Source organism: Chiloscyllium punctatum, unplaced genomic scaffold (genome assembly GCF_047496795.1).
Source record: "Chiloscyllium punctatum isolate Juve2018m unplaced genomic scaffold, sChiPun1.3 scaffold_173, whole genome shotgun sequence".
In the NCBI taxonomy this organism is placed as follows: Eukaryota; Metazoa; Chordata; class Chondrichthyes; order Orectolobiformes; family Hemiscylliidae; genus Chiloscyllium; species Chiloscyllium punctatum.
The window spans coordinates 230,850-253,267 of NW_027309907.1; the positions used below are offsets into that span (position 1 = coordinate 230,850).

A 22,418-nucleotide genomic window follows, 5' to 3' on the forward strand; every position below is an offset into this window, starting at 1 on the left:
TTAGCTGTCTTCCTGTTTGTCCGATGTAGTGTTTTGTGCAGTCCTTGCATGGGATTTTGTACACTACATTGGTTTTGCTCATGTTGGGTATCGGGTCCATCGTCTTGGTGAGTTGTTGACTGAGAGTGGCTGTTGGTTTGTGTGCTGTTATGAGTCCTAGTGGTCGCAATAGTCTGGCTGTCAGTTCCGAAATGTTCTTTATATCTGGTAGTATGGCTAGTCCTTTTGGTTATGGCATGTCTTCGTTCCGTTGTCTTTCCCTTAGACATCTGTTGATGAAATTGCGTGGAATTTGACCCCACCCCGCAGCTCACCAATAGGAAAAACAACACACTGAGAAACCTACAAAAAAAACGGACAGATAACCAGGTTTGACCTACAGAGAATGAAAACTGAAAGCAACAACACCCTCAGATTCTATGGACTATCTAAAGTGCACAAACCAGATATCCCACTCAGCCATAGTATCACTACCAGGGACACCATCACACAAACTGGCCAAAGAACTGCAGCATAAACTGAAACACCTGATCAGCGGATCCAGACACTCTGTACAGTCAACACAGGAATTCTTGGACATCATCAGAATTACACACATAGACAAGGAAGAAACGATTGTCTCATTTGATGTAACGGCACTGTTCAACTCTATCGACAAAACCCTAGCCAGAGAAACAATAGCCAACCTGCTGGACATACAGAACAGACAACAGGACGTTGAACCTATCAACAAAGACGGCATACTCAAACTACTGGACCTGGGCCTCACAACACACTTCACATTCAACAACCAAATATATGAACAAATCAACGGCACCCCCATGGGCTCACCCATCTCTGGACTCATAGCAGAAGTAGTATTGCAAAGGTTAGAACAAACAGTCTTACCGCAGATTCAAACCAAACTCTGGGTCAGATATGTGGATGCCACCTTTGTAATCATTAAAAACAAGAAATAGAGAACACACACCGGGTCATCAACGCCACACTCACAGGAATCCGATTCACTAGAGAGGAAGAAAATTTAAACCAACTCCCATTCCTAGACGTGACGGTACAGAGAACACCGAAAGGAGAGTTCACCACACAGGTCTCCAGGAAAGTCACACACAGAGACCAAGTCCTGAACTACGAAAGCAACCACCCCAACACACACAAAAGAAGTTGCATCAAGACACTGTTCAAAAGGGCCACAACACACTGCAGTACACCAGAACTGCAAAAAGAGGAAGAATGTATCCGCCAAAAACGGATACCCCCGCAATTTCATTCGGGATTGTCTGTATGGATTTGCTAGATGACTGTCCTCTGATATTGATGAGGGCAGTGCAGATGATGTGGTTTATATGGAGTTCATTAAGGTCTTTGACAAGGTCCCACACGGAAGGCTGGTCCAAAAGGGAAGATCCCATGGGATCCAAGGTAAGTTGGTAAATTGACTCCACAATTGGTGGAGGGTTGGTTTTGTAATTGAAAGCCTTTGCCCAGCGGGTGTACCACAGGGATCTGTGCAGGAGCCATTGCTGTTCATTATGGACATTAATCACTCGGATGTGAAAGCAGAAGGTATCATTAGTAGGTTTGCAGATAACATGAAAGGTGAGGGTGTTGTCCACAGTGAGGGGGATGGGCTCAGGCTGCAGTCTGATATCGATCAGATGATAAACTGAGCAGAGTAATGGCAGATGGAGTTTACTTCTGATCACTGTGAGGTAATGCACTGTGGGAAGTCTAATAAATGAATGATATACATCATGAAGGGTAGGTCCTCCTGGAGTACTGAGGAACACAGGGACCTTGGTGGGCAAGTCGCTGGATGTCTGAAGGTGTCAGCACAGGTAGACAGGGTGGGGAATACACCTGAACTGGGAGCAGGAGGGGGACCCACATCCTGGTGGGGAACGTTGCTGGAGCTGCTCGAGAGGATTTACACTCATCTGGCAGGGCTGTGTGAACCCAAAGAGTCGTAAGGCCAGAAAGAAAGTTGAGGCTGGTACAAATGTTCAAGAGAGCAATATAAGTAGACAAGGCAGGCAAGAACATAGCAGACAGTTAGGGAAAACTGGTGGATTAAACTGCAGTTATTTCAATACAAAGGGCCAGACAGATAAGGCAGATGAACCCAGAGCATGGATGGGAACATGGGATTGGGATCCCATAGATATTACAGAAACACAGCTGAGGGAGCAACAGGACCAGCAGCTCAATGTTCCAGGGGACAGATACTACAGGAAGGATAGAACAGGAGGCAAAACAGGAGGAGAGCTGGTGGGTTTGATTGGGGGGAAACATCCCAGCAGTACCGAGAGGGAGGATTCATGTAGGATCGCCCAGTTAAACGATATTAGTGGAACTGAGAAATAAAAATTGGTCATTAGTTTTCTACGGTCGGACTACAGCGATAGGCAATGGGAGATGGAGGAGCAAATATGTCAGGAGATTTCAGATATCTCTGAGAATAATAGGGTTGTAATGACAGGTGATCTTAACCATTCCAAACCTGGACTGGGATTGTTACGAAGTTAAACATTTGGATGGAAGGAATTTGTTAAGTGTGTTCCGAAAACTCCCAGTCATTATGTAAGTGGCCCAACTGGAGAATGGGGCTAAACCAGACCTCCCCTTGGGAAACAAGGTCAGGAACGGGACTGAGGTGTTAGTGGGGGAGCACTTTGGAAAGTTACCAGAATTGTATTAGTTTGGAAATAGTGATGGAAAAGGACAGGCCTGGTCCACAAGTTAAGATTATTCAATGGGGCAAGATAGTATGAGACATGAATTTTTAAAGTAGATCTGGGGAGCTATTTGCAGATAAAGGGAAGTCTGGCAAGTAGGAATATTTTAAAACCGAGATAAAAGGAGCGTACAGCGCCAGCGTGTTCCTGTTAGTGTACAGCTCAATGCTGACTGAATTAGGAAACACTGGATGAGTTTCGAGGCTGTGGTCAAGAAAAAAGGGGTCACATGTCAGATATAACTGGCTGACACAAGGGAATCCCTTCAGGAGCATCGGGGCTGTAGAAATACACTTAGGATGGAAATCAGGAATGTAAAAAGGGGACACGAGATCGCTTTGGCGGAGAAAGTTAAGGAGAATCCAAAGAGACTCTACAAGTGTATTAAGAGCAAAAGAAGAGCTCGGGACAAACCCGGTCTCCTTCATGATCAATGAAGGCAACGATGTGTGAAACTACAAGATCCAAAACAAATATTTCACTTTGGAACTTACTGTGGATAAAGACTGGGGCGCTCAGGGAACTAAACAGTGTTTGGCCTGACCACTATTGGAATACTGTGTGCAATTCTGGTCTCAATGCCATCGGAAGGATGTCATGGAACATTAAAGGGTGCAGAAGAAATGACCAAAGATGTTGCCAGGGTTGGAGGGTTTGTGCTTCAGGGAAAAGCCTGAATAGGCTGGGGCTGTTTTCAGTTGTACATGGGAGGCTGAGGAGTTAACCGATAAAGGTGTTTAAAATCATGATGGTCATTGACAGGGTCAATAGACAAGGTCATTTCCCCAGGCGAGGGAAACTTTTCAAAGGGGTCTAAAGGACCACTGGCTCCCACAGAGTGGATGGAATAAGCTGCCAGAGCAAATAGTGGAGGGTGATAGAAATACATTTAAAAGGCATGTGGATGGGTGTATGAATAGCAAAGGTTTAGGGGGATATTGGGAAAATTGTGGCAAATGTGACGAGAAACGTCATGCAAGAGTTGGTCCGAAGGGCCAGTTTCTGTTCTGTACATCTCGATGACTCAATGTCTTGAAATGAGTCCACATTATAGAAAAGGAGGTGCTGGAGGTTTTAAAACACAAAGGTAGATAAATCCCCAGGACCAGATCAAATGGATCTCAGGACATTGTGGGAAGCTGGTGAAGAAATTGTAGGGCCCCTCACAGAGATATTTGTATCGTGGAGAGCTGTGTGTGATAGGCTGTTAGACTGGAGGGTGGCATTGTGGACAGTGAAGAAGGTTTTCTGAGATTACAAAGGGATCCTGATGAAATGTGTGAATGGCTGAAAAACTGTAGATGGAGTTCAATCTGAATAAATGCGAGGTAATGCATTTGGTACAACAAACACGGGCAGGGCTTGCACAATTAAAGGCAAGATCTTCAGTAGTGTTGTAGAACAGAGGGACCTCAGGGTTCAGCTACATAATTCTTTGAAGTTTGCAACATGGAGAGACAGGATAGTTTAAAAAAAGGTGCTTGCCTCACTTGGTTTCATTGCTCAGTCCTTTGGATATAGGAGTTGGGAAGGCACCTTGAGATTATACAGGCCATTGGTGAGTCCTCTTCTGGAATACTGTGTCCAGTTCTGGTCGCCCAGTTATCGGAAGGATATTATGAAGCTGTAAAGGGTTGGGAGGAGATTTACTGGGATGTGGCTGGGTACGAAAGGCTTCAGTATAAAGAAAGGCTGAATAGGTTGGTATTTTTCACTGAAACCTGAATGTTGACAGATGACCTCATAGAAGTTTATAAAATCATGAGGGGGATAGATAGAGTTAATGAGAGATGTCTTTTCCCATGGACAGGGGGGTTTCAAGACAAGGCACTATGTTTTTAAGTTTAGAGGAGAGACATATTAAAAAAAAAGACATGAGAAGCACATTGTTACACAGAGGGTGGGTTGTGTGTGGAATGAACTTCCCAAGGAAGGGGTGAACATGGGGACAATTACAATGTTCAAATGACATTTGGATTATTACAGGAATAGGAAAGGTTTCAAGGGATATGACGCAGGAACAGCCAGGTGGGATGAGATCCGTTTTAGAGTATGGTTAGCGTTAACCGAACAATGCGGTATGACTCTCTGACTATGATTATAATGTTGTGTCATTAATTAAGAAAGGCTGCAAGAGAAAGCCAGGGAACAACAGACTGATGAGCGAGACATCAGGGTGGGTCAGTTGTTGGGGGGTCATTCTGAGAGGTAGGCCGTCCATGCATTTGGAAAGATAAGGCCTGAATACGGACAGCCAGCATGGCTTTGTGCGTGGGAAAACATGTCTCACAAACTTGACTGGAGTTTGTTCATGATGTCACCAAAAAGATCGATGAAGTCAGAGCAACAGACGTTGTTTCTGGCTTCCACAAACCCTTGGTCAGGATATAGCATGATACATTGGTTAGTAAGGGGAGATCACAAGGGATCAGGGAGAGCTAGCCAACTGGATACAAAATGGGATGACAGTGGGAGACAGAGGGTTGTTGTTCAGCCTCTGACCAGCAGTGTGCTGTAAGGATTGGTGCTGGGACCATTGTTGTGCACCATTTACATAAACAATCTGAGTGAAAATATAGGAGTCCCTGTTAGTAAGTTTGTGGATACCAAGATTAGTGAAAGTGTGGGTAGGGAATATAGTTATCAACTGGGTCAAGGAATGAAAGATGGAGTTTAATTCAGGTGTTGGATTTAGTTAAGACAAACCAGGGAGGACTAACACGGTTAATGGATTAGTGGTGCTGGAAGAGCACAGCAGTTCAGGCAGCATCCAACGAGCAGCGAAATCGACGTTTCGCGCAAAAGCCCTTCATCAGGAATAAAGGCAGTGAGCCTGAAGCATGGAGAGATAAGCTAGAGGAGGGTGGGGGTGGGGACAGAGTAGCATAGAGTACAATGGGTGAGTGGGGGAGGAGATGAAGGTGATAGGTCAAGGAGGAGAGGGTGGAGTGGATAGGTGGAAAAGAAGATAGGCAGGTAGGACAAGTCAAGGAGACAGTAACTGAGCTGGAAGTTTGAAACTAGGATGAGGTTGGGGAAGGGGAAAGGAGGAAGCTGTTGAAGTCCACATTGATGCCCTGGGGTTGAAGTGTTCCGAGGCGGAAGATGAGGCGTTCTTCCTCCAGGCGTCTGGTGGTGAGGGAGCAGCGGTGAAGGAGGCCCAGGACCTCCATGTCCTCGGCAGAGTGGGAGGGGGAGTTGAAATGTTGGGCCACGGGGCGGTTTGGTTGATTGGTGCGGGTGTCTCGGAGATGTTCCCTAAAGCGCTCTGCTAGGAGGCGCCCAATCTCCCCAATGTAGAGGAGACCACATCGGGAGCAACGGATACAATAAATTATATTGGTGGATGTGCAGGTGAAACTTTGATGGATGTGGAAGGCTCCTTTAGGGCCTTGGATAGAGGTGAGGGAGGAGGTGTGGGCACAGGTTTTACAGTTCCTGCGGTGGCAGGGGAAAGTGCCAGAATGGGAGGGTGGGTCGTAGGGGGGTGTGGACCTGACCAGGTAGTCACGGAGGGAACGGTCTTTGCGGAAGGCGGAAAGGGGTGGGGAGGGAAATATATCCCTGGTGGTGGGGTCTTTTTGGAGGTGGCGGAAATGTCGGTGGATGATTTGGTTGATGCGAAGGTTTGTAGGGTGGAAGGTGAGCACCAGGGGCGTTCTGTCCTTGTTACGGTTGGAGGGGTGGGGTCTGAGGGCGGAGGTGCGGGATGTGGACGAGATGCGTTGGAGGGCATCTTTAACCACGTGGGAAGGGAAATTGCAGTCTCTAAAGAAGGAGGCCATCTGGTGTGTCCTATGGTGGAACTGGTCCTCCTGGGAGCAGATACGGCAGAGGCGGAGAAATTGGGAATACAGGATGGCATTTTGCAAGAGATAGGGTGGGAACAGGTGTAATCCAGGTAGCTATGGGAGTCAGTGGGTTTGTAAAAAATGTCAGTGTCAAGTCGGTCGTCACGAATGGAGATGGAGAGGTCCAGGAAGGGGAGCAAGTTGTCAGAGATAGTCCAGGTAAATTAAAGGTCAGGGTGGAATGTGTTGGTGAAGTTGATGAATTGCTCAACCTCCTCGCAGGAGCACGAGGTGGCGCCAATGCAGTCATCAATGTAGCGGAGGAAGAGGTGGGGAGTGGTGCCAGTGTAACTATGGAAGATCAACTGTTCTACATAGCCAACAAAGAGACAGGCATAGCTGGGGCCCATACGTGTGCCCATGGCTACCCCTTTGGTCTGGAGGAAGTGGGAGGATTCAAAGGAGAAATTGTTAAGGGGGAGGACCAGTTCGGCCAAACGAATGAAAGTGTCAGTGGAAGGGTACTGTTGGGGACGTCTGGAGAGGAAAAAACGGAGGGCTTGGAGGCCCTAGTCATGGCGAATGGAGGTGTAGAGGGATTGGATATCCATGGTGAAGATAAGGCGTTGGGGGCCGGGAAAACTGAAGTCTTGGAGGAGGTGGAGGGCGTGGGTGGTGTCTCGAACGTATGCGGGGAGTTCCTGGACTGGGGGGATAGGACAGTATCGAGGTAGGTAGAGATGAGTTCAGTGGGGCAGGAGCATGCTGAGACAATGGGTCGGCCAGGGTGGTCAGGCTTGTGGATCTTGGGAAGGAGGTAGAACCGGGCATTGCGGGGTTCCCGGACTATGAGGTTGGAAGCTGTGGGTGGGAGATCTCCTCCTGTGGTGATGAGGTTCTGCATGGTCTGGGAGATGACGGTTTGGTGATAGGGGGTGGGGTCATGGTCGAGGGAGCAGTAGGAAGAGGTGTCCTCGAGTTGGCGTTTGGCTTCAGCGGTGTACAGTTAATGGTTGGGCCCTGGACAGTGTTGTAGAAAAGAGAGAGACCAAGGGGTGCAGTTACATTGTTCCTTGGACTGGCATCACAGGGCGACAGGGTGTTGAAAGCGGCAATTGGCACACTTATCTTCATTGGTCAGAGCATTGAGTACATGAGTTGGAGATATTGGTAACACTGTCGTCAATATTTCTCCTGGGCAGAGGTGGCCACGGGGTGACCTTATGAAACCATGTATGGTCTAAGTAAGGTGAGTTGCCAAGGGTAGGTTAGTCCAAAGCTAGAGGCATAAATGTGAGGTGACAGAGCAAGTATTTAAAGAGGGAGCTGAGGGGTAACATTATCCACAGAGGATGGTGTATAGACGGAATGGACTGCCAGAGGAAATGGTAAAAACAAGTACAATTACAACATGGAAAAGACACTTGGGCAGGTACATGGAGAGGAGAAGGTTTGAAGGGATATGAGCCAAACACAGGCAAACGCGACTCATTCCATTTAGGAAACCTCGGCCGAAGAGTCATACAACACAGAAACAGACCCGATATCTCCAGTTATTGGAGGAGGAGACTATTGAGACAAGGCATGTTGTAGAGACTGAAGCAAGTTACAGTGATACGGATGGTCATCTGGACTGGAGGTTTCAAATATGTGAAATAATTGGTGAGAGGGGAGGAGATGACAGAGATAGGAACTGTTATAGGAGTTAGAATGATTGAAGACACTGGTCCTCAATACAAGCCATAGATACAGTGTTGGAGAGGGAATAGGGAACAGAAAGATCCCAGGCAGCATTCCCACCCTCTTGTGGGAGACCTGTTTTCCCCTCAGTTGTTCTGATGCTCCCTAAGAAAGCACAGGCCTGGACTGATAACTGGGAACTCCCCATGCTGTCTCATTACAACAAAACTTGCAGCAGGCGTGGTGATTGAGCCTGGGGTGTGTCTGTACTGTGCTTCCCCTCCAGCACTTTCTCTATGTCACGTCTTGTTAGCTGATGTTTGGATCCCCCTTATTACTTTTTGCTCTGTGCACTGGAATGATCTTACCTGGCAGCAGGATTTATTGAAGACTTCCGACCTCCCTGACTTTGTCTTTCTGGCTGACCAACCATCGTCCCAACCAGCAGTTGACAAGTCTATTGAGTCAGGAACTCCATGAGTACCTGTAGAAGACACAGAAATAGGCAGAATGGGCAATTAGACGAATGCTTTGAGGGTTACACATATAGAATGGCACTGAGCCCACAGAGATCTGGAAAATCCTGACCTGTGTTGCCTCATCTCTCTGGAGTGGAGAATTCTGTTGGCTCATGATCTGGTGTAGCTTCAAGAGTGAGAGACGCTGACAGAGGCAGCAATTAGACCCACACAGTGAGGGATACCACATGGAGAGGTACTGAGTCACATCACCAGAGTGCCGGGTCAAACAATTGTGCAGTAAGAAAGAGTTTTGATTCATGTTGCACTGGGATATACAAACTGTGAGCAGGCGAAGTGATGGCCTAGTGGCATTATTATGTGACAATTTATCCAGAAACTCAGCAAGTGTTCTCTGGACACAGGTTCAGATCCCACCATTGCAAATGATTGAATGTGAAGTAAATGCTTCAAAAACGATGTAATTAAAACCCTGTAAATGAGTATTAAACAATTGCTGATGTTAAGAAAAATCCATCGGGTGCATTCCTGTCTTTAGTGAAGTAATCTAAGGTGGGATTGGGATATCACAGGTATTATAGAAACAACAGCTGAGGGAGGGACAGGACAGGCAGCTCAATGTTCCAGGGGCCAGATGCTGCAGGAAGGACAGAAGGGGAGCTGAGAGAGGAGGAGAGCTGCTGGTTCTGATTGGGTGAAACATCCCAGCAGGACTGAGAGAGGATATTCCTGCAGGATCGCCCAGTGAAGCTGTGTTCGTGGAATTAATCAATAACAATGGGTCTTCCCTTTCCTCTGATTGTTCTACAGACCCCCAGAGCCCCGCCCTCCTGCACCTTGACCTTCTCAAGATGGCGGCCCTGAGGCCCGCGCTCCCTCTTCCCTCAAACAAATGGCGGCCGTGACCCTGGGCCCCTTCCTTGATCAGAGACCGCCACCTCCTTACCCGGGCCTGGAGGGTGTTTTTCGAGTTATTTTTAACCTGTATCCAGGAATTGTGAAATCTCTCCGCTCCTTTCTCCCAGCGAGGCTCCCACACACCGGCTCTGAGCGCCGCTCTCTGAATCCGATCGCAGCCGCTGCCGGAGAAAGCAGCTCCATGTCTCTGTGTCCTGATCAATGTGACACTGCGCATGCTCCACATAGAGACCAAACCGCGCGTGCGTCTGAGATTATCAGTGAGTTTATAGAGAATATTCATATCAGCACAGGATCATGGGTGAAATATTAGTCATTAACAGTTACTCTGTCGAGTTGCAGTCATTGAGATCATTAGTATGCAAATAGATTGTTCGGTCCAACTTTACCATACTAGCCAGGTATGTAAATTACCAATCGTTCTGGGAGTTTGAAAATAAATTTCTTACTCGCATTGTGTAAACCGACCTGTGAATTATTCACGCCGACCTGTGAATTATTCTCAGCTCGTCCCCCTAAACTTTTGCAAAATCAACCATGTGTTTATCCAAGGATTGTTTAAATCTCCCTAATGTACGTTATCAGATTTACATCTCAACTATTTTGTAAAAATCTCACATTGATTCATGAGAGAGGTTTAATGCTCCACTATGTCGTGAGAATGATCAATCCTGCTAAATAGTTTGCTTTCTGACCAATCCTGAAGCGTTCACTCCCGAGAATGCTTTGGCCCCGCTCCTCACTCACTCTGGTTAGACGACCGGCTGCTGCTCGGTCCTCCTGTTCCGCCCCTTCCTCCCAATTGCGGAGTTGATTCAGGCGCGACTCAGTAGACTAAGGGACAGGGGAGGTTAGAGTCGATGCCTTGTGATGTGGTGAAAATATCCTGAATCTTGGATCGAGAGGGCTGAGTTCATTTCACAGCTTGTGCAGGTGTGTGTAATAACAACTTGATTAAGAAAAAAAACAAGGGAGGGCAGGAACAGTGTAAAAACAATAGAACATGCAAACAATGTGGTGGGGTTCTCAATGCTCTGGTGATTTCAGTCTTTACCATGTGTTTCAGGGCCCCAGTGCATCTCAGTACAGACTGTGCCACTCCTCCTTCTGTACAACCAGATACCACGATTGTGGGGCAAAGTGATGTGGTGGGGTACAGATTCTGGATTAGAGGTGCTGGAAGAGCACTGCAGTTCAGGCAGCATCCGAGAAGCAGGAAAAACAACGTTTCGGGCAAAAGCCCTTCATCAGGTATAAAGGCAGAGAGCCTGAAGCATGGAGAGATAAGCTAGAGGAATATTGAACACAATATTCCAAGTGTGACTGCACCAGTGTTTTGTAGAGTTGCAGTATGGTATTTCAACTTCGGAACTCAATCCCTCCACGAATGAAACCTAACACACCGTTTGCCTTCTTAACAGCACTATCAACCTGGGTGGCAACTTTCAGGGATCTATGTACATGGACTCAAAGATCCCTCTGCACACCACACTACCAAGAATTTTTCCATTGACCCAGAATTCAGCCTTCCTGTTATTCTTCTCAAAGTGCATCACCTCACATTTAGTTGCATTGAACTCTATTTGCCACCTCTCAGCCCAATTCTGCAGTTTATCCAAGTCCCCTTGCAACCTGTAACATTCTTCCACACTGTCCACTACTACACTGACTTTAGTGTCATCTGCAAATTTCCTAATCCATTCACCTATACCTGCAGTGGTTCCAAAATAGATCCTGGTGACACGTGACTAGTAACTGGAATCCAGGCTGAATATTTTACATCAACCACCACTTGCTGCCTTCTTTCAGAAAGCAAGTTTCTAATCGAAACTGCTAAATCACCCTCAATTCTATGCCTCTGCATTTTTTCCAACAGCCTACCATGTAGAACCTTGTCAAAGGCTTTACTTTTGTCCATGTATACCATGTCAAATGCCCTACCCTCATCTACATGCTTGGTGACCTTCTCAAAAAACTCAATGAGGTTTGTGAGACATGACCTGCACTTGACAAAGCCAAGTTGACTATCTGAAATCAAATTGATGTTTGCCAGATGATTATCAATCTTATCTCTTATAATCCTTTCCTAAACATTTCCTGCAAAAGAAGTAAGGCTCTCTACTGCCCTTCTTGAACAAGGGCACAACATTTGCAATCTTCCAGTGCTCTGGTACCAAATCTGCAGACAATGGCAACTCAAATATCCAAGCCAAAACCTATGCTACCTTCTCCCTAGCTTCCCAGAGAATCCTCGGATAAATCCCTTCCAGCCCAGGGGACTTGTGTATTTTCACTCCTTCCAGCAGCGATAACACATGTTCATAACTAACCTTGATAATTTCTAGTCTAATATCTCATACTTCATTCTCCTCCTCCACAATATTCTCCTTTTCCTGAGTGAAAACTGATGAGAAATGTTCATTTAGCATCTCTCCAATCTCCACAGGGTCAACACTCATCTTCCCATTCTGTCTGTGATTGGCCCTATTCCTACCCTATTCTTTTTATTCCTCACATACCTATAGAAAGCTTTAGGGTTCTCTTTTATTCTATTTGTTAAAGACTGCTCGTGTCCTCTCTTTGCTCTTTTTAACTCTCTCTTTAAATCCTTCTTAGCTGATCTGTAATTCTCCATCGCCTCATCTGAACCATCTTGCCTCATCAACACCTAAGCCTCCTTCTTCTTCATAACAAGAGATGCAGTTTTCACAGTAAACCACGGTTCCCTGACCTTATCACTTCCTCCTGCCTGACAGGGACATACCCATCAAGGACACGCAATATCTGTTCCTTAAACCAGCTCCACATTTCCATTGTCTGAATCCCCTGCATTTTGCTACCCCATTCTGTGCATCTAATTCTTGCCTAATAGCATTATAATTGCCCTTGCCCCATCAATAACTCTTGACCTGTGGCATGTACATATTCCTTTCCCTTGCTAAACTAAACTTAACTGAATTATGGTCACACTCCAAAGTGCTCACCTACAACTAAATCAAACACCTAGTCTGGTTCATTACCAAGGACCAGATCAAATGTGGCCTCCCCTCTTGTCGGCCCTTCAACATACTGTGTCAGGAAACCCTCCTGTACACATTGGATAAAACTGATCCATCCAACGTATTAGTTATAGCATTTCCAGTCAATTTTGGGGAAGTTAAAGTCCCCCATAATGACCACCCTGTTACTTTCACTCCTATCCAGAATAATTTTGCTAATCCTCTCTTCCACCTCCCTGGAACTCTGTGGAGGCCTATAAAAAAAACTCCAAGGAGTGTGACCTCTCCTCTTCTGTTTCTAACCTCAGCCCACACTACCTCAGGAGACTAGTCCTCATCAAAAGTTCTCTCAGCCACCGTTATACTCTCCTCGACTAATGTGACATGCATGGACCCATTGCAGAGCTTCAAACTCCATGAGGCAGCCATACTCTGTGACAGAGAGACTCAGTCTGGAACTTCCTCTGTCCTTAAGACTTTATGCACAGCCTGTGCTCCTCCATTTCCCCTTTGCACATTCCCTTTCCAACCCACCCCACCTGCATCACTCCACGAATGCTGCTGTCAAGGGCAGAAGTCTGTGGAATACCCTCCCTAACCTTCTCTATCCTCCTTTAAGATGTATTTTAAAATCATTCTCTTTAATCAACGTTTTGATCATCCAGGAAGCACCTTAGGAGATTTGCCATTGTAAAAGATTCCATACAATGCAAGTAGTTGTTGTTATTGCTGTACAGTAGGAGAAACAGGAATGATACATTCAAAATTCCAACAAGAAAGTCACTGACAGGTGTAGTGTGCAGGCCACCAAATAATAACATCACATTGGGATGGGCAATAAACAAAGAAATAACTATTGCCTGTTAAAATGGTATGGCTATTATCATGGGTGATTTTAATCTACATGTAGGTTGATTAAACCAGCTCAGTCAGGGTAGCCTTGAGTTTATTAAGTGTATCCATGATAGTTTTCTTGAACAGTATGAAATGGAACTGACAAGGGAGCAATCTATCCAGCATCTGGCCCTGTGCAATGAGACAGGAATAATTAATGACCTCAGAGTTAGGGATCCTCTTGAAAGAAGTGATCACTGTATGGTTGAATTTAGAATACATATGGAGAGTGTGAAGATAAAATCTAATACCTGGGTCCTGTGCTTCAACACAGGGAACTACAATAGAATGAGGGAGAACCTGGATAAAGTAGACAGGAAACAAAGATTTTATGGTGGGACAGTTGATGAGCAGTGGAAGATTTTCAGAGGCACTTTACAAAGTGCTCAGCAATGATATATTTCAGTGAAAAGGAAGGACTGTAAGAAAAGGCATACTCTGTGATGGGTATCTACGGAAAGCAATCAAATTGAAAGAGAAGGCATGCAAAGTGGCCAAAAACAGCCTGAAACTAGAACTGGGAAAACTATAAAGGTCAACAGAAAGCCACAGAAGAACTATAAAGAAAAGTAAGATAGAACATGAGAAAAAAAACTAGCACAGACTATAAAGACAGAAAACAAAATTTTATATTGAATGAGAAAAGAGTGGCTAAAGTAAATGTTGGTCCTTTGGAAAATGAGAAGGAACATTTCATTATGGGATATCACAGTGGAGGAAACTGATATCTTGCCAATAATTAGCAAAGAGACAAAGATCGGTGAGGATTTGGAAACTGTCATTATTACGGAACAGCTAGTGTTGGACTGTTGGAGTTAATTGAGCTAATGACAGAAAAGTCTTCTGAGCCTGATGGAATGCATCCCAGGGTACTAAAGGAGATGCCAGGAGAAATAGCAAATGCACTGGCAGTAATTTTCCAAAATTGACTGGACTCTGTGGCAGTCCCAGCAGATTGGAAAGCAGCAAAAGTGATGCCACGTTTTTAAAAAGGAGGTGGACAAAAGATGGGGAATTATACACAAGTTAGCTTATTCTCTGTAGTGGGAAAGATGCTTGGGTCTATTGTCAAGGAAGAAATAGCAGGGAATCTTAATAGAAATTGTCCCATTGGACAACAGAGCATGGGTTCATGTAGGGCAGGTCATGCTTCACAAATCTTTTGGAATTCTATGAAGACATTTCGAGCAAGGTGGACAACAAGGACCCAGTGGATGTGGTGTACCCGGATTTCCAAAAGGCCTTCAACAAGGTGCTGTGCAAGAGGCTGTTGCATAATATAAAGGTGCATGGTGTTAGGAGTAGAGTATTAGCATGGATAGAAGATTGGTTGACTAACAGGAAGCAAAGTGTGGGGATAAATGAGTACTATTCCGGCTGGCAATCAGTGACTAATAGTGTGCCTCAGGGATCAGTGTTGGGACTGCGATTATTTAGAATTGATACAGATGATTTGGAGTTGGCGACCACATGTGTGTCAAAGTTTGCATATGACACTAAGATGAGTAGCAGAACAAAGTGTGCAGAGAACTGTGAAACTTTGCAGAGGAACATAGATACATTGAGTGAGTGGGCAATGGTCTGGCATTTGGAATAGAATGTTCATAAATGTAAAGTCCTACTGTTTGGTTGGAGTAACATTAAAAAAGAGATTATTACTTGAATTTTAAAAAGTTGCATCATTTGCTATGCAGGGACACCTGAGTAACCTTCTGCATGAAGGTTGGTCACCAGGTACAACAATCAACTCAGAAAGCAAATGGAATTTTGGCCTTCATTGCTGAAGGGATTGTGTTTAAAAGCAGAGGTTATGTTCCAGCTGTATTGGGTGCTGGTGAGGCCACACCTGGAGTACTGCATGCAGTTTTTGTCTCCTTACTTGCTCAAGGATGTACCGGCACTAGAGGGGGTGCAGACGAGGTTAACTAGGTTGATTCCGGAGTTGAGGGGGTTGGGTTAACAGAGACTGAGTAGATTGGGATTATATTCATTGGAAATCAGAAGAATGGGAAACATATAAAATAATAAATGGAATGGATAAAACAGAAGTAGAGACAATGTTTCCACTGGCAGGTGAAGCTAGGACAAGAGGGCATCACCATAAGACTAGAGGCAGCAAATTTAGGACTGAATTGAGAAGAACTTCTTGACCTCTGTGGAATTCATTGCCCAGGGAAGTAGTTGATGCTAGTTCAGTAAACGTTTTTAAAGCTAAGGTAGCTTTTTAAAAAAGAATTAATTAATTAATTAAGGGATATGGTGAGAACGTTGGTAAATGGTTCTGCGTCCACAAAATGATCAGCCATGATCTTAATGAATGGCAGAGCAAGCTCAAAGGGCAGGACAGCCTTCTCCTGTTCCTAGTTCTTTTGTTGTTATATTTTGCATTCCTCCCACACTCTTGACTTTCAGGTGCTGGTGTTAGATTAGGATGGACAAAATTAAAATTCACAGAACACCAGGTTATAGTCCAACAGGTTTATTTGGAAGGACTAGCTTTGCAGCTTCTTCATCAGGTGGTTGTGTGATTTTTAACTTTGTGTCTCACTCTCTTGTAACTGATAAACAGCAACAAAAGCCACGAAGCAGTACGCATGCTCCAGGCAACAATGGGCCCCTGGTAGTTGATGTCAGCGGAAGACCAATGGAAAGGCAGGGGCACAGCTGGAGGACCTGATGGGGCATTTGGTCCTCCGACCAATCAGAGTAAATGAAGGACGGGACTAGACTATACCACGTGATCATCCTTGCGGTGGGCGCGGATGTGCGGGACGTGTGGATGGAGAGCTGTTGGTAAGGAAAGAAATAAACAGCAGGAAGTGGGAGGGAAATGGTGTTGGTATGGGCTGAGAGGTTTTACAAACATTTGGTGCACATTGGAAAATACAAATTTGAAACTTACAGTCCTGTTTTTGCAGTAAACTGGAAAATAACCTCATTGGGTGATCGCTGCCATCTTTATTCGGGGCAAAGATTCACTGGACACGTGCGCGGCTGCCAGCTTTGTTGGGGGCAAAGTTCAGAGGTATGTATGTGCAGCCCTCCCTGGTAGAGAGTCATCGGGCAGGATTTACCCAGAGCACATTCAAACCCAGAGAAATTGATGTTTTTTTTTCTTGGATTTGTTTCTTCATCCATTTAAATGATTTGGATGTGAATAGAGCCGGTACTGTTCGTAAGTTTGCAGATGACACCAAAATTGGAGGTATTGTGGACAGTGATAAAAGTTGTCTCAGAATACAATGGGATATTGATCAGATGGGCCAATGGGCTGTGGAGTGGCAGATAGGGTTTAATTTAGATAAATGTGAGGTGCTGCATTTTAGAAAAGCAAATCAGAGCAGGACTCACACTGAATTGTAAGGTCTTGGAGAGTCTTGCTGAACAAAGAGACCTTGGAATGCAGGTTCATAGTTCCTTGAAAGTAGAGTCACAGGTAGATAGGACAGTGAAGAAATTGTTTGGGATTCTTCCCTTCGTTGGTCAGAGCATTGAGTAAAGGAGCTGTATAGGACATTGGTTAGGCCACTTTTGGAATATTGTGTGGAATTCTGGTCTCCCTCTTATCAGAAAGAGGCACTGAAACATGGAAGGTTTGAGAATTGATTTTTTAAGGATGTTGCCAGGGTTGGAGGATTTGAGTTGCAGGGAGAGGCATAATAGCCTGGGGCCATTTTCCCTGGAGTGTCATAGGCTGAGGTGTGATGTTGAAGAGGTTTATAAAATCGTGAGGGGCATGGATAGCGTAAATAGACAAGGTGTTTACCCTGGGGTGGTGGAACCCAGAACGAGAGGATATAGGTTTAGGGTGAGAGGGGAAAATTCAAAAGGAGCCTAAAGGTCAACCAAAATTGTAACATTTAAAAGGCATTTGAATAGGAAGGGTTCAGAGGGATGTCAATCAAGTGCTGGCAAATGGGAATAGTTTAGGTTAGAATATCTGGTTTGCATAGATGGGTTGGACTGAAGAGTCTGTTTTTGTGCTAGACATCTCTGACTGTGGGATCATAAAAGTGAACACTGGTCTGATTCAACTCTGGGCTCCTTGATGTCCACTTGTTCGTTATCTAGCTTCTTCAGTCTCATGTTTAGTATTTTACTATTACGTTCACAGACCTTTTTGTAAATGGATTGTCCACTGCTGCCCGACTCCTGACCGTATGCTGCTCCATTGTCAGGTTATTTTTTCCACAATATCTTTGACAGTCAAGAATTCTTGTTTTCTAATAGTGAGTGGATTTTTCTTCCATCTCTGACAGTCAAATTCTGCATCATTTTCAATCCATATAATTCATATTGCACTCCCTGAAACATCATGTGTATTTCTCCTTCCACAGATACCAGTGATCATTGCCAAAACCCTGTTGCCTGTCGAGAGGGTGATGTTTGACATCCTTGTACAGCTGCAGTTTGAATGGTGAAGGCACTACCACAATGTGGTTGGGTAAGAGACATTACAGATTATTCACTCAGCGATAGTGAAAAGTAGAAGATATCTGTACAACTCAACATGTTTTTAATTTCACAAAAATATTGAGAAATTTTGACATAAGGCCACAGCTGGAGAATATTATGTCCAGTGACCAAAACCATTGCCAAATAAGCAATTTTTCAGGAATGCCTTAAAGGAAGAAAGCAGATCTTAGAGGGTGGGAATTCCAGACCACATTGCCTTGGAATCTATAGAAACAGTCACACAGCTGACCTCAAAAATAAACACATCATTGGGAGTCTAAACTAAGTTATTGAGATATGAAAGGGTGTGTGGTGCAGGAAGATAGGAATGATTACAGCCAGGAATTAAGTCAAGGGTGTGAAAATAAATTGTTGTTGCTTATAAATGGGAGCCTTTTGATGGATCAGCAAGTTCTGGTACAAGTGAGCACTTGGGCGGTAGAGTTTTCAATATTCTGGAGATTATAGGGAGGGTGATTGTGGGATGCTGGCCAGGAGTGGGTTAAGATAATGAAATCTAGAGTTAACAAAATAAATGAATGAGAGTTTCAGTAAATGAGCTGAGACTGTGGTGAGGTCAGGTGATATGACTGAAGTCGAAATAGTGGTCTTGGAGTGGGACTGGGCTATCACCCTCGCCTCACCTCTGGAATTCAGTTGTTTGTCAGTTTGTGAATCAAGTCTGTAACAAGATCAGGAACTGAGTGGCCCTGGCAGAACCCAAACTAAGTGTCACAGAAGGTTATTGCTGAGCAGCTGAGAGACAGCACTGTTGATGACACTGCTAAGTGAATGTCGACTGATGGAGGGAAATTGGCTGGGTTGACTCTGTCCTGCTTTTTTGTGTTGAACATCCTTGAGAAATGTTCCACAATGTCAGTAGGTGCCAGTGCTGGACTTGTCTTGGTGGGCAGCAATTTCTGGAGCACAGCCATCAGTATTATTGCCACAATGTTGGTAGGGCTGACAGTCTTTACACTACTTCTCCATTTCTTGATCTGATTTGAAATAAGTTTTCAACCAAGTTGATTCACGTCTGTGATGTCAGGGACCAATGTAGAAGGCTCATCCACTTGGCACTGCTGGCTGAAGATTGCTGCAAATGCTGTTGTCTTGTCTGTTGCATGGATGTGTGAGACCCCTCCATCTGTAAGGGTGGGGATATCTGTGATGCTTCCTGCAGTGAGCTGTTTAATTGTCCATCACCATTCCTGACGAGGTGTGGCAGAACTGCAGAGCTCAGATCTGATCCATTGGTTGTTGGATCACATAGTTCTATTTGGTGTTGTTTGCACTGTTTGGCATGCAGGTTGGGTAGCTTCACCAGGTTGGCACCACATTTTTAGGTATGCCTGGTATTGCTCCTGGCATGCCCTGCGGAACTCTCCATTGAACTAGGGTTGATCCCCTGGCTTGATGTTAATGGTTGAGTGGGGAATATACCAGGCCATGAGATTTCAGATTGGGCTGGAGTACAGTTCTGCTGCTGTTGTTGGCCCACAGTGAGACAGAAGGGTCAAGAGGGCTGATTGTGTTGTATTTTCCAGTGCATTGGTAGATGTAATGTGGTCCATCCAGTTTCATTCCTTTGTTGAGTCTGTGCAGTGATTAATACAATGAGTGATTTGATGGGCCACTGTCAGGAATGCAGCTTTTAAAAAAAGGTTTTGTGATTTACACATGAAAGAAGTGAAACTATCATGGTATTCGAACAGATGAAAGACTCAACAGACAATCGAGGTATTTTTCAATGGAGAATTTCAGTTACATCACACTAAATTTTTGCGATAAATTCTGTGCCTTAGAATTGTGCCCTCCACAATCACCTGATGAAGGAGCGGTGCTCCGAAAGCTAGTGTGCTTCCAATTAAACCTATTGGACTATAACCTGGTGTTGTGTGATTATTAACTGAGAATATTACAGCACTACTAACAGGGCTGCATGTAAACCAGCTCAGTCCAGTTAATCAATACATTCGGAAGGATTTCCTCCAAGTTTGATGACGCAATATTCGTCAAAACCGTCAACTTCAACCTGCAATGTTTCTCTTAACAAAAACTTCAGGCTGACACAAAGCTCCCCACCCCACTGCAATGTGGTAACTGGGCCTGGCCCAGGAATTGGAACTGGGACATTTTGTGGACTGTGATCTCAAAGGAAGTGAGCAAACACAATTCTGACAGATTAGTTCTCAAAGATGAGTAGCAAGTTTGAGATAAGGCCGGTAGTATGCCGCCTTGCACTTAGCTTAATTGCATTTCTTACTTACAGTCGTGTTTTGCAAAGTATAAAGAACTATGTGTTTGTTTTCCATGGTTGGAGAGTTTTATCCGAGTTGATCACAGTTGCTGCCTCTCGCTCCCCAAGTCAAATCATAGGATCTATAACAAAACAATAAACTGCAGGTGCTGGAGATCTGAACCCCAGAAACAAAGTGCTGGAGAATCTCAGCAGTTCTGAGGGCATCGGTGAAGGGAAAAATAATGTTACATTTCAATTTCAGTGACTCTTCGTCTGAATGGACAAATGGTCATGAGACTTGGAGCTTCCAATGTTTTATTCCCCTCAGAGATGCTGCTGGACCTGCAGTTCTCCAGCACTGTGCTTTCTATAGTGAACTTTATTTACAAAACCGATCAGAAAAATACTAATCTCCAAAAGTGAAAGGTTCATTGCAAATGTGAGCATACTTTCCACACTTGAGTTACACAAGCACCTCTCGGTTTAAAAACAAGATTTAACTCTCAATAATATTCCATCTCAAAATTAGCCAAGTTACACCAGTAATAAAGCTCCTCGACCCAATGAGGCACTTCAGCACAACATCCTGCAGTGTTGCACACAGCCACCTTTACCAAAGAATGATCACATGTCACAAAATTGAAGGCCAAGAGCATGTCTCTTTAAAGGAGCTGAAGTCAAACTCAGTTTTTGGAAGGATTTTTATTAAACCTGATTGAACATTTAAATCTCAGAGCATAATCTTTGCTCTTTTAAACAAAGTGTGGGAAACATCCCACATCTTGCTAAAGGTTCAGTTCGGTCTGATACATAGAGCCAAAGGTCAAGCAAACATCACAATTTTCATTCACTTCTACAAAGGGCTGACATCACATTTCTTCAGGATTTAATGAATTTTATAAATTGTTTGTAAAATCATTTGTCACGTTAAAGAACTGGACAATAAATGTCATTGTATACAATAAGAGTGAAGCCTGTGACAGCAGATTTAGCTTTGGAGGGCAGTGTATGTGCTTTCTAAATTCTGGGAGAACTTTGGGAGACTGCTCTCAGATGGTGATAGTGAGCATATCTGGAATGCATTGTTTAGATTTGGGAATCCATGGGAGAGAATCTGTGGTTTCACTAATACTTGGCTTGTGTTGTTGGTGTACAGTAAGTAATTCATAAAGTTACTTATGTAGTTGTTGACTACCTGAATGGTATTCAAATCTGCCAGGTTGCCTTCAATAGTGTAAATGCATCTATTGTAAATGTTTGGAGTATTCCAGAACTGCCCAGTGCTTGGCAAATTCAGGGGGGACAAAAAAATCACATTAAGTAATTTGAAAGTAAGAATCCAAGAGGACGTAACCACTGAAGTATTCAATTCAAATAGTTAAATGGAGTGCTTACATTTAAAATACCTGTTATCCATAGGAATGGATGGACTGACAGAATTGGGACCAAATTCCTGGCTGGGGAGTGTGAAATGTGCTTTGATAAAGTCACCTGCATTTACCAACAATAATTTGGCAAGCTCAGAAATTTAAAAAACAACACGAGCTTCATTGCTGCTCCAGTCGGGTCACAAACTCTGTGAAAAAAGAAACAATGTTCAGGTTTATTGCATACACTCTGAAACACATGTTTCTTCTACAGATCCTGCAAGTTTCCCCAATGAGCAGAGTCCATCCAAATGATGTTGCTAACTTTGGCCAACTCACTTCTTTCCGAGCCTCTATAACCTGAAGACTGACCAGAAGCAATTACTCCACATGTGTGGGAACATTACCAACGAGGATTTTTTTCCTTCAGAATTGACTTCCATATATTCAAAGTCCAGAAAAAATAAAAAGCTTGTTACCTTTTATAGAGCAATGATTCAGTGGGAGTAAAACGCTAGTCTTTTGCTTAATAATCAAGCTACCTAAATTTTAAAAATGAACACTTTCTTAATAGTCGCTAGATCCTAATGAAATATTTTGTGTGAAACAAATCACATGATACATAGTTATTCAGATAACAAAACAAGTTTGTTCATTGAAGAACCCAGAGGAAAAGGTCATGAAACAATGTGAGTTTGATACACCTCAATCATCATTTCACGGGCAATCTCTGAATAAATTCTCCTTTTCCTCCTCGAAGTATTCAACTTCTTGAATAATTGAGAGAATGAAGTCACAGTTGTACAACACAAAATCAGACCCTTCAGTCCAACTTGCCCATGCTGACCAGATATCCAA

General features: G+C 44.2%; 1 long non-coding RNA gene across 1 annotated transcript in view; it reads right to left on the minus strand.

Moving 5' to 3' along the window:
• LOC140471862 (uncharacterized) overlaps window positions 1–9,796 on the minus strand; it is a 40,511-nt gene extending 30,715 nt beyond the window's left edge. Inside the window, exons 1-2 of the long non-coding RNA XR_011957231.1 lie at window positions 9,668–9,796; window positions 8,575–8,690 (exon numbers count right to left, since the gene is read on the minus strand). This is a non-coding gene — a long non-coding RNA (uncharacterized lncRNA). The remainder of the gene's footprint in view (window positions 1–8,574; window positions 8,691–9,667) is intronic.
• Window positions 9,797–22,418: the final 12,622 nt, after the last annotated feature.